The sequence below is a fragment of the Zeus faber genome (genome assembly GCF_960531495.2).
Source record: "Zeus faber genome assembly, chromosome: 22".
In the NCBI taxonomy this organism is placed as follows: Eukaryota; Metazoa; Chordata; class Actinopteri; order Zeiformes; family Zeidae; genus Zeus; species Zeus faber.
The window spans coordinates 18,382,134-18,394,781 of record NC_137209.1 but is presented as its reverse complement, the minus strand read 5'-3'; positions in this window follow the sequence as shown (position 1 = coordinate 18,394,781).

The window sequence follows — 12,648 nt, the reverse complement described above, 5'->3', positions numbered from 1 at the left end:
TCTGTGTCAGGTACGGCAACAACAATATGGTGACCGACGTGACCGGTGGTAATGGTAAAAAAAATTAAAATGAAGGTGAATAATTTCTTTATTTACCTTTCTGACAATGGCTTAGTCTATTTACCAGATGCATGAAATTTCACAAAAAAAATCAACAAAACTGCAATATTTACCAAAAACGAATTTGCTGGACCCCGTGTATTGCTGCCGGTAGCTATATTTATTATTATCATTATTATTATTATTATTATGCCTGTTTTGGTGTGAGTTGCTGTGACACAGAAATTTCTCTCCGGAGCAGAATAAAGTACCTATCTAGCATTCCATCTATGATGCAATGAGTCCTTCCTGCCGTGTGCAGAACGTTATAATGATTATCCTTACTTTTCAAATAACCTTTGACAGTGTGCTTGCAACAAGCATTCCTTTTCATGAATTCACAAGATGGATTGCAGAAGAGGGAGTCCACACACACACACACACACACACACACACACACACACACACACACACACACCATAATAAAGACTGAAACCTCTTTTCTGAAAAGGTCCCTGTGTTTGTCTTCCGATTTGCACTACATTTCGTGGCCCCGACATGATATTTGAAGGGATTGTCCGTCTTGCCCAGAGTCAGACGAGAAGGGTCAATAGCAATTTCACCCATGTGTGTCCAGAGCTGCGACAGCGACAGGCTGCATGCTCACAGTGAGGGTTGAGGAGGAGGAGCCTCAAGCGTCAAGGAGCCTACAGTAGCTCCATCGGAATGAGTGAGTGACACCTTACCAGAGTGCAATATGAAATTGAAACCAATCCGTCACTGTTTGAGGCTCACGCACAGCTTGTCCCTTCAGATGCCGAAGGTTGAAAGCCCCGGAACTTTGATTTGAGCCAAAATGGAGGAATGTCAATACCCGTTATATTTCGAGGCGGGGGACCTGACAGAGAGAGAGAAGAAGAAGATCGAAAGATACTTTCAGATAAAGAGAGAATCTGGTGGCGGGGAATGCGAGAAACTACAGGCGGTTGGAGACGGCACCTATAAGATCTGCTTCATGAGCCAAGAAAGTAAGGAAATGAGATTCACTTTCTGTTGAATTGTGCGTTTCACGTATTTATTTGGAGTGCTTCACCGTATCTAACCTCGTCCATGGCTTCTAATTGATTAATAATGTATTCTTTGCTCTACCATGACATTGTCCAGTTAAAGGGTTAACTGACTGTGACCCCGTTTTCCTGTTTTCTGACAAACACCTTTGTAGCCCAAGAGATGGTTCTGTCCAGAAAGAACCATATTGTCTCTCTGCCTCATGGACAACTGAGCCTCACAGTGAGCCGCAGCAACCCACTTCAAAGTCTCAAATTAACGGAACAACCGTCAACCAGTCATCCAGAGGTGGGCAGAGAGAGTGCAAACTGAGAAATGTGTCGGTTGGCGAGAATGTCAAACCCTTGGGTTGTAAATATTATTGTAGCTGGCGTATATGAAAATATTACCATGTTATTGAGATTTAAGATAGGGAAGTTTGTCAGGGATAACCTTGCGGCATTGCAACCATGCAGACAAACCTGTTGGGCAAAACTTAAGACAAGTCTGTTACGGTTACCATTCGTTGTTGTTGTTGTGACGTCTCGATTACCGTAAGTCCACTGGATAATTTCGATTTGTGTCTCTCACCAGGCGTTCCGCAAAACAAACGAAAAAGAGCTTCAGAAGGTCTTCCGTTTGGACCTTTACCTCTTGTACTATTTAAGAGACAGCCCCAAGGCCACCAAATTCTTGCGCAAACAGCTCTCAGCCATCGGCTGCTCGGTCCGCTTAAACCCGGACGAAGAGGAAGCAGTGGTGACAGGAAATGTCGACAAAGGGCCTGGAGGAGATCCTACAGGCGCTGCAGAGAGGTGGGAGCGACTGGTGGACCAAATCTTTACCGGTGCCCTCGAGAGCTACCTCCCCTATCATGTGTTGGAACCAGAAAAAGTCAAGACCCTCCTTCAAGACCTTTCCTTCCAGACGGAGGATCTACGAGTGTACAAAGAAAGTGGTTTTGCGGTGATTGTGGGAGAGGTTGCTCAGGTCGAGGAGAGGATCGCCGTCCTGGAAGAGAAAATCCCAACCAGGAAAGAGATCACAATTAATGACAAACACTACAACCTCATCGAAGAGGCGTTCAAGCGAGAATTTCTGCCCCATTCCCCAGAGGTAAAAATCCACAAAGATCAGCCTCATATAATCATCTTTGAGGGCGATTACAAGGAAGTAGAGGCAGTGTCAGCGAAGTTTGAGGAATTGACCAAAGAGATAAAGCAGAAAACAATTCAGTTTCCTGATATCCTGGTAAACTTTTTAACATACAGCGGTGCCATTACAAAGTACGAGGCTCGCTTCAAGGAGAGTCTTGGCGACCCGGTTTCCCTGGAGATCGCTGCCTCAAACCTAGTTTTGACCAGCTTGTCGTCTCGCGCTCTGGACGAGGCAGCCGCCGCTGTGCAGGGAGACGTCCGGGTGGAGACAGTTCAGCTGGAGAAAGCTTTGTCTGTGGCTCCGTGCTTGGACCGGCTCAAGGACACCCTGACCCAAGCTGAGAGCCAGGCCAACCGACGAGGGCTCAGAGTGGTGCTCAGCTACACCTGCTCTGCCAGTGGGAGCCCAAGTCCCAGCGTACAACTGATAGGCTACAGTGAAGACGTGGGAAGGGTCAAACAGGTTCTGATGGACTATCAACTCAGCCAGGAAGAAACGCAGCTCGAGCTTGCCCTGCCATTTGTCGAAATGGTCGACATGTACGAAGAGATATTGTCGCTGATGGGCATGAAAACCGCTGGGCTGAAGATGAAAGCCTCCCGCACTCCATCTCCCTGTGTGGTGCTGACTGGCCTCCATCACCTGGTTCACGATGCCCAGGAGATGTTAAGCTCAGGGCTGTCCTCCGTGATCCGGGATGACTTGTCTTTGGACGGGCCATGGGCTCACAAGTATTTCCAGGGCGAAGGGAAAAGGAGCTTGGAGCTGGTCGAGAGCTCCTACCACGTCCTGATCAGAGACAAGTCAGCTCGCAACGCAACCTCTCCGACTACAGCAACTCCCTCCGGCAGTGTTGGCTCCAGCGATAGCAGAGGCGACGTCACAACCATGTTAAACAGGTTCAGAGCCAGCGGGCAAAGCCAAACTACCACAAGCTCCACCAAGAATGTTCAAGTCAACAAAATAAGGCTCGAAATCAAGCTTGGCCAGTTGGAGGACCAGCAGGTATCAAACAACCTTCATCTGTTCTATTGTATGGTCATCCTCAAAATTCAAGTGTACAATATTTTGTAGTACCAGAGACAGCGCTCTGCGGGTCTCCTCTATTATTAGACAAGTTGCTTTCCCATATATTTGATTATAACTAGCTTCATGTTTGAAGTCGATCGATATCATTTTAAATCAGCTGAAATTAACTTGTACTTCCAGCTCAGCGAGGTTTGGACGTATGCCTAATTCCTTTCGCCAATGATAAATTCAATCAAATATTATCGTTCTGTGATGAGATTTTCCCTGAAATATCCTCAATCGTCTGCCCTTTTCCAGGCGGACGTCTTTGTTGTTCCAATGATCAACAGGCAGCTGATGTCAACCAAAATCGGCGACTGCCTCGTGAGAAAGATAGGGCAGCAAATTAGGTTGACCTTTGACTCCCTGGCCAAGCGGTGCAACACAGCTCCTGGTGAGGTGTTGCAGGTCGATGGCACCCCAACCCTCAGTTGCTCCAAGATGTTCTTCATAGAGTGTGTGCCATGGGATGGACCAGCAGGACAGAGCATTGGGGTGAATACGTTTGTAAATTAACCTGCGTTGCCTTCTTTGTCGGGTGGATAACACCTTAAGTCCCAGAATGCCATTTCTGTTAAACATCCGGGTACAGTCATTTACCCCGGAGTAGAAGCAATGCATTGTAGGTTTAAGGGCTTCTTGGTAGTTTTCCCATGTGTGTCAGAGAGTTGAGGTGTCGCTAGACAGCAGTAAATAAAGATCCCTTGTCTTCTTGGGGCAAATACAGTACGTGGCACATTTATGGTGACGGTCGACTCCACTTTGCAATAATCATCTGCGCAGGTGCTCAGGGCCGGGCTGAGACGATGTCTGGGTCTCTGCAGCATGCAGCACTGGCGCTCGGTAGCCCTGCCGGTGATCGGACCCGGGGTAGCTCTGAAATTCCCTTTGACGGAGGCGGTGGCGGCACTGACCGAGGAGATTGCGCAATTCGGACGTTGCGCCTCCGCCGGCTCCGTCTCCAACATCCTTGTCGTGGTCAAGCACCCCGACACGGAACAGGCGAGTTTGGCGAGTTGCAACCCCCATTTCTCCTCTGACCCACAGCTTGAGTCACAGCACGTTGATTGACAGCTTATAAATTGAGATGAACTGACACTAATAGTGATTTTAATAGTAGTTTTTTCCTCGGTGCTTACATGGTGTCTTGGATCTTTTGGGCTTGGCGGTTGGACAGACCGCAGCCAAAACCTTCCCACTCACCATGAGATACTTCCAAATAATACATACACATGTAATATACACACGTATGTAGACGCTACATTCAGTGGATAAACAAATATCAGGAAATGAATACCAAGTATCCATTCACAGTGCTACCACAACGTCTATTCAAACCTCAGCTCAAACATGAACCAGGCGGGACAAGGTAAGCTTTTTGAAATATTTGGTGAGAAGTGGGAGGAACCAGTGAAACAAAGAGGGACGGGAATGGTAATCAGCGGAGACCTTTCATATCTGCCACTAATACTATATTTCAACTTTTATTTTTATTTTATGAGAATTGCAGCTCTCTAATCATTGCTTGACCGGCTTTTTGGAAAAACGAATGATTTGTATCGACAATGCCTATAAAAAGCTGTTAGTAGTTGTGGTTTCTTTCCTCCCAGTGACCTTCGTCTCCCTGACCAGTGACCTGGAGGACCTGTCGCTGGCACTGGCCGGTGGCGTCCGCCTGGAGCTGGTGTTTGGGAACATCACCGACCAAACCACAGACGTGGTGGTGAACCCCACTAACTTCAGGAATCTGGACACAAGTGGGTGTGGTTTCGTGGCACTAAGGTCATACCTAGATAGATAGATAGAAAGATAAAATGGCCGTGAACTAAAAACATTACAATAAAAATAAATGAACAATTAACCGAAAAATAAACAATGGACATACTGTTTATATAATATCTGACAAACAGTTAAATAAACCAAAAAAATAAACAAAAAATATACAACAAACTGGACTACAAGATTGATTTGTCTTAATCATACATAGAATCGCATTTTCTGTATTCTACTATTTTTTCATATTTGGCAATAGTTTTTCAGACTGATGTTTTTTTTTGGTTTAGTTTTTTTATTGTAATTAAAAAATAAAATAAAATAGGATAACATTTTACTCTGATCCCTGTGGGTAAATTCAGGCTTTACAGCAGCCAATAAACCAGCACAACCACAACGAACCCCTCCCATATGAAAATGGACAAATGAACAGTCTGATCCTGATTTGGCAGAAAGTTGATGTGATACAACGTTTATTTAACAATATTTCAGACGGAGTTTGCAAGGACATCCTGACGCTGGCAGGACCCCAGGTGAAGGAGACACTGAAACAAGGTGAAGCAACAGAGAGGCGGCTAGATATGTTTCAGCCCCTCGAAGAAAAAAATATATATACTTACATATACACAAACACATATGCACACACACGTACACATATGCGCACACACGTGCAAGCACACACATACGCACACAGTATACACACACAATATATATATATACACACACACATCCATCCATCCATTTTCCTCTGCTTATCCGGGGCTGGGTCACGGTGGCAGCAGGCTGAGCAAGGAGCTCCAGGCCCCCTTCTCCCCGGCAACGTTTTCCAATTCCTCCTGGGGGACCCCGATGCGTTCCCAGGCCAGCTGGGATATGTAATTGCTCCTCCGTTGGGTTAGGGTTAGGGATAACCCTAACCCTAACCCTAACCCTGAATCTGAGGTTCCACAATTGGCCGGAGCCTCCTTTCCAGCACCCTGGAGTAAACTTTCCCGAGGAGGCTGAGTAGTGTGTTACCCCTATAATTGGAGCACACCCTCTTGTCCCCGTTTTTAAAAATGGGAACCAACACCCTGGTCTGCCATTCCACAGGTACTGTACCCGACATCCACGGGACACTGAAGAGGCATGTCAGCCAAGACAGCCCAACAATGTCCAGAGTCTCCAGCATCTCAAATTTCATCCACCCCAGGCGCCTTTTACCCGAGGAGCTTTTTAACTGCCTCAGAGACCTCTGCCAGGCATATGGACGAGACTTCCCCCAAGTCTTCAGACTGCCTCTTCCCCTGAGGACATATTGGTCGGGTTCAGGAGTTCCTCAAAGTGCTCTTTCCACCGCCCGACAGTATCCCCAGTCCGGTTCAGCAGTTCTCCTCCCCGGCTGAACACAGCCTGAGCCAAGCCCTGCTTCCCCTTTCTGAGTCGCCGAACAGTTTGCCAGAACTTCCTTGAGGCCAACCGAAAGTCTCCATAGCCTCCACGAACTCCTCCCACACCCGGGTTTTTGCTTCAGTGACCGCCGGGGCCGCACCCCTTCTAGCCTGCCGGTACCTGTCTGCTGCCTCGGGAGACCCCTGGGCCAGCCAAGCCCGAAAGGCCTCCTTCTTCAGCTTGACGGCTTCCTTAACAGTTGGTGTCCACCAACGGGTTCTTGGGTTACCGGCTCCTAGCAGCCGCCTCTGCCATGGAGGTTTTGAACATGACCCACTCGGATTCCATGTCCCTAACCTCCCCCGGGATGCATGAAAAATTCTTCCGGAGGTGGGAGTTGAAGACCTCGCGGACAGGGGCATCCACCAGGCGTTCCCAGTTCACCCTCACTACATGTTTGGGTTTACCAGGTCTGTCTGGCAGCCTCCCCCGCCATGTGATCCAACCACCAGGCGGTGATCAGTTGACAGCTCTGCTCCTCTCTTCACCCGAGTGTCCAAGACGTACAGCCGCAGATCTGATGACACGACTACAAAGTCGATCATTGATCTTTGACCTGAGGTGGTCTGGTACCACGTACACTTATGAGCCACCCTATGCTCGAACATGGTGTTTGTTATGGTCAATCCATGGCGAGCACAGAAGTCCGATAACAAACCACTCGGATTCAGATCAGGCAGGACATTCCTCTCAATCACCCCCTTCCAGGTTTCTCCATCGTTGCCCACGTGAGCGTTGAAGTCTCCCAGTTGAACTATACAGTCCCTAGGCGAAGCTCCTTCCAGGACGCCACCCAGAGACTCCAAGAAGGCCAAATACTCTGAACTGGTGTTCGGTGCATAAGCACACACAACAGTCAGAGCTTTCCCCTTGGCAACTTGTAGTCGCATAGAGGCGACCCTCTCGTTCACTGGGGAGAACTCCAACACAGCGGCACTCAGCCGGGGGCTCATGAGTATCCCCACACCTGTGGGGATACTCACGCCTCTCACCCCCGGCAACTCCGGAAAAGAGGAGAATCCAGCCCCTCTCCAGGAGTTTGGTTTCAGAGCCAGTGCTGTGCGTAGCCCAACTATATCTAGTTGGTACCGCTCCAGCTCCCACACCAGCTCTGGCCTCTTCCCCGCCAGAGAGGTGACATTCCACGTCCCTAGAAATAGTCTACGATGCCGAGAATCACCAGGCCGAGGCCCCCGCCTATCCCTGCAGGTGGTGGGCCCACAGGGTGGCGGCTCCATGATATTTCTTCGGGCTTTGCCCGGCCGAGCCCCATGGTTCAAGGCCCAACCTCTAGATGCTCGCAGGCGAGCTCCCCTCCCAGGACTGGCTCCAGGAGGGGGCACACACACACACACACACACACACACACACACACACACACACACTTACTGTTGCCACCCCTGCAGCATCTGTGAACAAGGGGGAGCTGTTTGCTTCTCCGCCCGGGATGTTTCCATGCCGCGCCATCGTGCACGTGTGTGGAGACAATGACGAGCAGCTGATCCAAGCTCTTCTCTCCAAAATCGTCCAGTTCTGTGAAGTGCATGGTCATCAGTCCGTGGCCGTGCCCGCCATCGGTGCCGGTAAGATAGGGCCTGTCAGGTCCACCTGGAGCGGGGAACATGAGAGATACGTGTATTAATTTTCACAAAAAGTTAGTTTTTTCAGTGACATTTATTTATTTATTAATGTGCTGTCAAATCATTAAAATTGTAACGGGTGTGGTTAGGAACCAATTGCAGCACAAAGACAGGCAGGGATATTTGGTAATTTGTAGAGCGGACGGAAGACAGGCAGGGAGCAGGCAGGATACATCGTCGGGGACAGGCAGGTTCGATAACGAGGAGTACAGACAGAAGACAGGCGGGGGGGCAGGCAGGATACGTGGTGGGAGCGAGGCAGAGTCGGTAGCGGGGAATCAGTCCGGAGAACGCTGGAGAGTCTGTTGCAAGCATCGAAGACAATCTGGCAATGGGTGACTGGTGAGAGAGGCATATATAGTGGTTAGATTGCAGATCTGGAACAGCTGTGTGCGCAGGTGAATGGAGTTGGATTAATGAGACAGGTAAGGAGAGGGAGGGGAAGGTAGATGAAGGCGGAGATCATGACAAAAATGATAAATTGTATGATAGTTGTGGGATTCATTTCAATTCATTAAAAACTGACACAAAGAAGGGTCCGTTTTTTCTATAAAAAATAAAAAAAATAAAAAAAATAATAAAATTAAAAAATATATATATATATGAATATATATACACACACACACACACACACACACACACACACACACACACACACACACACACACACACACACACACACACACACACACTACACATAATGCACTGTGTTAATAATTATTTATTATTTTTCCTTTATAATCATTAATAACATATAAAAATGTATCACATATAAAGTGTTATCTTGTAAATTCAAATATATATCATTGCATATTTTCCTCCATTCCTTTACAATCTCTATTTTTTTCCCCATTTTTATTTTAACAACATTAAAAAAACCCACCTGCTAATTTCTCCCCGTGTCCAGGGCAGGGCGGTCTGGCGCCCGGCGTGGTCGCCCGTGCTATCCTCGGGGGGGTCCGGGCCGCCGTGGACGCCGGCCCCCCCCGTCACGTCTCCCACATCCGCCTCGTTCTCGCCAAAATAAACGTCTTCCTGGCCTTCAAAGAGGCGGCGAAGCAGATCTTCGCCTCCGCTCGCACAGACACTGGTGAGCAGGAGCTCATTAACGAGAGAGACAACCGGTCAACCCCCTCGAAACTGGCATTTGGTCCAAAATAAACCAGGAAAACGTTGTGCACAACCATATCAGGATGTGACAATACCGAGACAACAACTGTACTAAACAACTGTTTTTTCCAGCCCCGATGACAAAACTTCCGCTCGTCACACCCCCTGTCGTGCAAAGCCCAGACCTGAGCCTCCTACCCCACGCCAACCGCTCCGCGCCGCCCCGATCCGTCTTCCTCGTCGTGGGACTTGAAGAGGCGGCTGTGGCCGACGCCAAACGAGAGCTGGAGCGTCTGTACCGGGCCCAGTGCTCCAGCCGCAGCTTCAGCTGGGATGAGCTGGCCGGCATCTCCCCGCAGGAGCTAGCATCTCTGGGCCTGAGCTTGAAGCCGTCCCAGGGCGGCTGGACCATCAGCGGGCTGAAGGACGACGTCAACGAGGGGACGCGAATCCTCCACTGCGCCTACCAGCACTCCCTCAGGAGGCAGATGAAGGACAGGGAGGAGGAGGACCTGTACCGACGCGTGGCCTGGTGCATTCTGGGTATCGGAGGGGTCTGGGAGAGGCTCCCAAAAGGGGCCAATCACGACATGGAGACGGGGAACGTGGCGGCGGGAGGCATGGTGTACGTGCAGGAGGTCTGGTGGAAGGTGGACCTGGCCAGGATGGAGGCCACCGCCGTGCAGGGAAACGGAGGCGTGACCAAACTGAAACGACTGGAGAACCTGCCAGGTGGGGGCGCTGCTGCTGCTGCTCCGTGTTCCTATCAGAGGAAACTTGTTGCAGGGAACTTTCTTAAATGACTACCTGACATGGTCATGACAGTGGCTCCTCCCCTGTGTGTGTGTGTGTGTGTGTGTGTGTGTGTGTGTGTGGATGGGGGTTTTACCTGTTAATTACCCTAACGAGCAACAGTCGTACAGCCACCCTGACCCTGGGCCCAATTACAAAGAGACCCAAGACAGGTGTGGCTACTTAAACCACACTTACTTTAACATCTTAACATTTAGTCTTTTCCCACTTGGTCCTGTGTCAACTTACCAGATGGCACATGGTGAAAAGGCTTGATCATTTAAAATTTTAGAAAGTGAGCAAGCACATTGTGATTGATTGAGACAGTAGTGGGGTGGAGCTATAGGGGAAAGTGTCTCTTATTCGATGAGATTGTTAGTTGTGTTATTTTGTTTATTGCTCATTTATTTTATTTTTATTCAAAGGGACATGCGACATGCATGTTAGGTCCCCTGGCCGCCAGTTGAACAGCCCTGTTAGCGCATTTATTTATTCTTTGGTTTGAACTGAATTTTGGTTTTAAACTACTGGTTTAATGGTTAAGGAAGGCTTTATGCATTTTGCTGAAAACTTTGGGTGTTCCTACTTTTTGTTGTGCTCTTTAGCAGTATCTAAAAGGATTCTCTGAAACTTCTAATTCTTACCAATGGTTTTTGTGCCCTTTTGAGGTGCAGTTTGAACACGACGACACTCTAAAAGCACCATTTACAACAATTTTTTCTAAACAAATTGGGAATGTCTGGTCTTCAGATTTCACTCTTCCTCTGTACTGGGACCACATGGCGGCTGGCGAGCAGCTGAAGATCGTCCAACTGGATCCTTTGAGCGTGGAGTTCCGCAGTGTGACGGAGGGATTCAAGAGGACGGTCAACAAGACGGTGCTGAAGGTGAAGCTCCAAAAATATTCTCTGGAATCATGATTAATTTTGGACGATATTGGCACTGCGGCAGCCTATATAAAAGGCCTCAAGCCAATTTGCCTGGAAGACGATGGTTCTTATTGAAAAGGACACGTTTACAAATATCATTATTGAAACCGATGGATTAGTTAAACAATGGTTTGTCAGAGGTTTGGGGCGAATCTGGGCCTTCAATGACGTACACTGTTGAGCCATGCGTAGAAGGACGTGTTCAATGGGATAACGTTTATTTTCTATACTTTAATCTGGATGCGCCCTTCTTAGATCCGCCCACTTCGATAAGTAAAGAGATTGATATTGATAAAAAATAGAGAAAAAAAATCGAATCTAAAATCAAAAATTTATATATATATATATATATATATATATATATATATATATCATAGAAATTTGAATTTCAATTGAAGCTAAAAAAATCGAATCACATTTTTTTTTAAATAAATTCTGTAAAAATCGAAAAACGAGTTTCCTTGAATTTCAAGTGAATCAAAAAAACCGAACCTAAAAATGTCTATGAATTTTCTAAAAAATATATATAATAAAATGAATATATAAAAATAAATAATACAAATTCTAAGAATTTCAAATGAATCAAAAGAAATCTAATCTATTCTTTTTTTTTTATAAATTCTCTCAAAATCTAAACAATATTCTAGAATTCCTTTGGATTTTAAACGCATATAAAAATTTGCTAAAAAAAAAATGTTTTATACAAATCCAAAAAATAACATAATCCAGTCAAATCATAGTCAAGTAAGAGTGCCTCACAACGCGTATGAAGAAGTCTGGTAACGAAAGCGACGGACCGCGGCCCCGCCGTGCGTCCGTGTCCGTGCGCGGTGCAGGTGCAGCGGCTGCAGAACGTGCACCTGCGTCGCGCCTACGAGGTGCGGAGGCGGAACCTGAGCGAGAAGAACTGCGAGCGCACGGCGGCTGAGAGGTTGCTGTACCACGGCACCACGGCCGCCCACTGCCGCTCCATCGTGGCGGGGGGCTTCAACCGACGCTTCGCTGGAGAGAACGGTACCGTGAGCCGCTTAATCATGCTCAACTCGAAAACATTTTTTAAGTTGATTTTGATTTTGGAGTTGGTTGTATTTTCTTTTTTCTTGTTGATTTTCTTTTTTACGTTTATTTGAAGGCTTTTCATCATCATAATCATAATCATTATGATTAATTGTTATCATTAGGTCATTATTATATATTGCCAATTTCTTATTTTAAGGTTTGTTCGTTTTTTTTCTTTTAATTTTGATTGCTTAGGTTTACTGTATATCGTCGACTTGATTTGTAGGTTTATTGCATATTGCCGCTTTCATTTTTATTTTTTATTTTTATTGCTTTATTATAGCTTCCTATTTTTGGAGTGAGTTGCGATTTTTAACGTGTGGGCCCCGGGCCCCTTGTGGTTCATATAGGCACTGCAGGTATTGCAAGAATTTAATGATAAGTAAATTATACGATATTTAAAAATACGATTTTTTTTTTTTGGTGTTAAAAACTCATTCTATTATATTTCTTATTTGATACTTTGAAAGTTCATGTGCAAATTTCCCCTCTTTCCATTCCCATACTTTCTATGTGTTCAATGTGTGACTCTGCTTACTTCCTAATCTTTCTTTCTGTATAATTGAATCATCAAAATTGTTGTTCACCTGCTGGTTTATTTT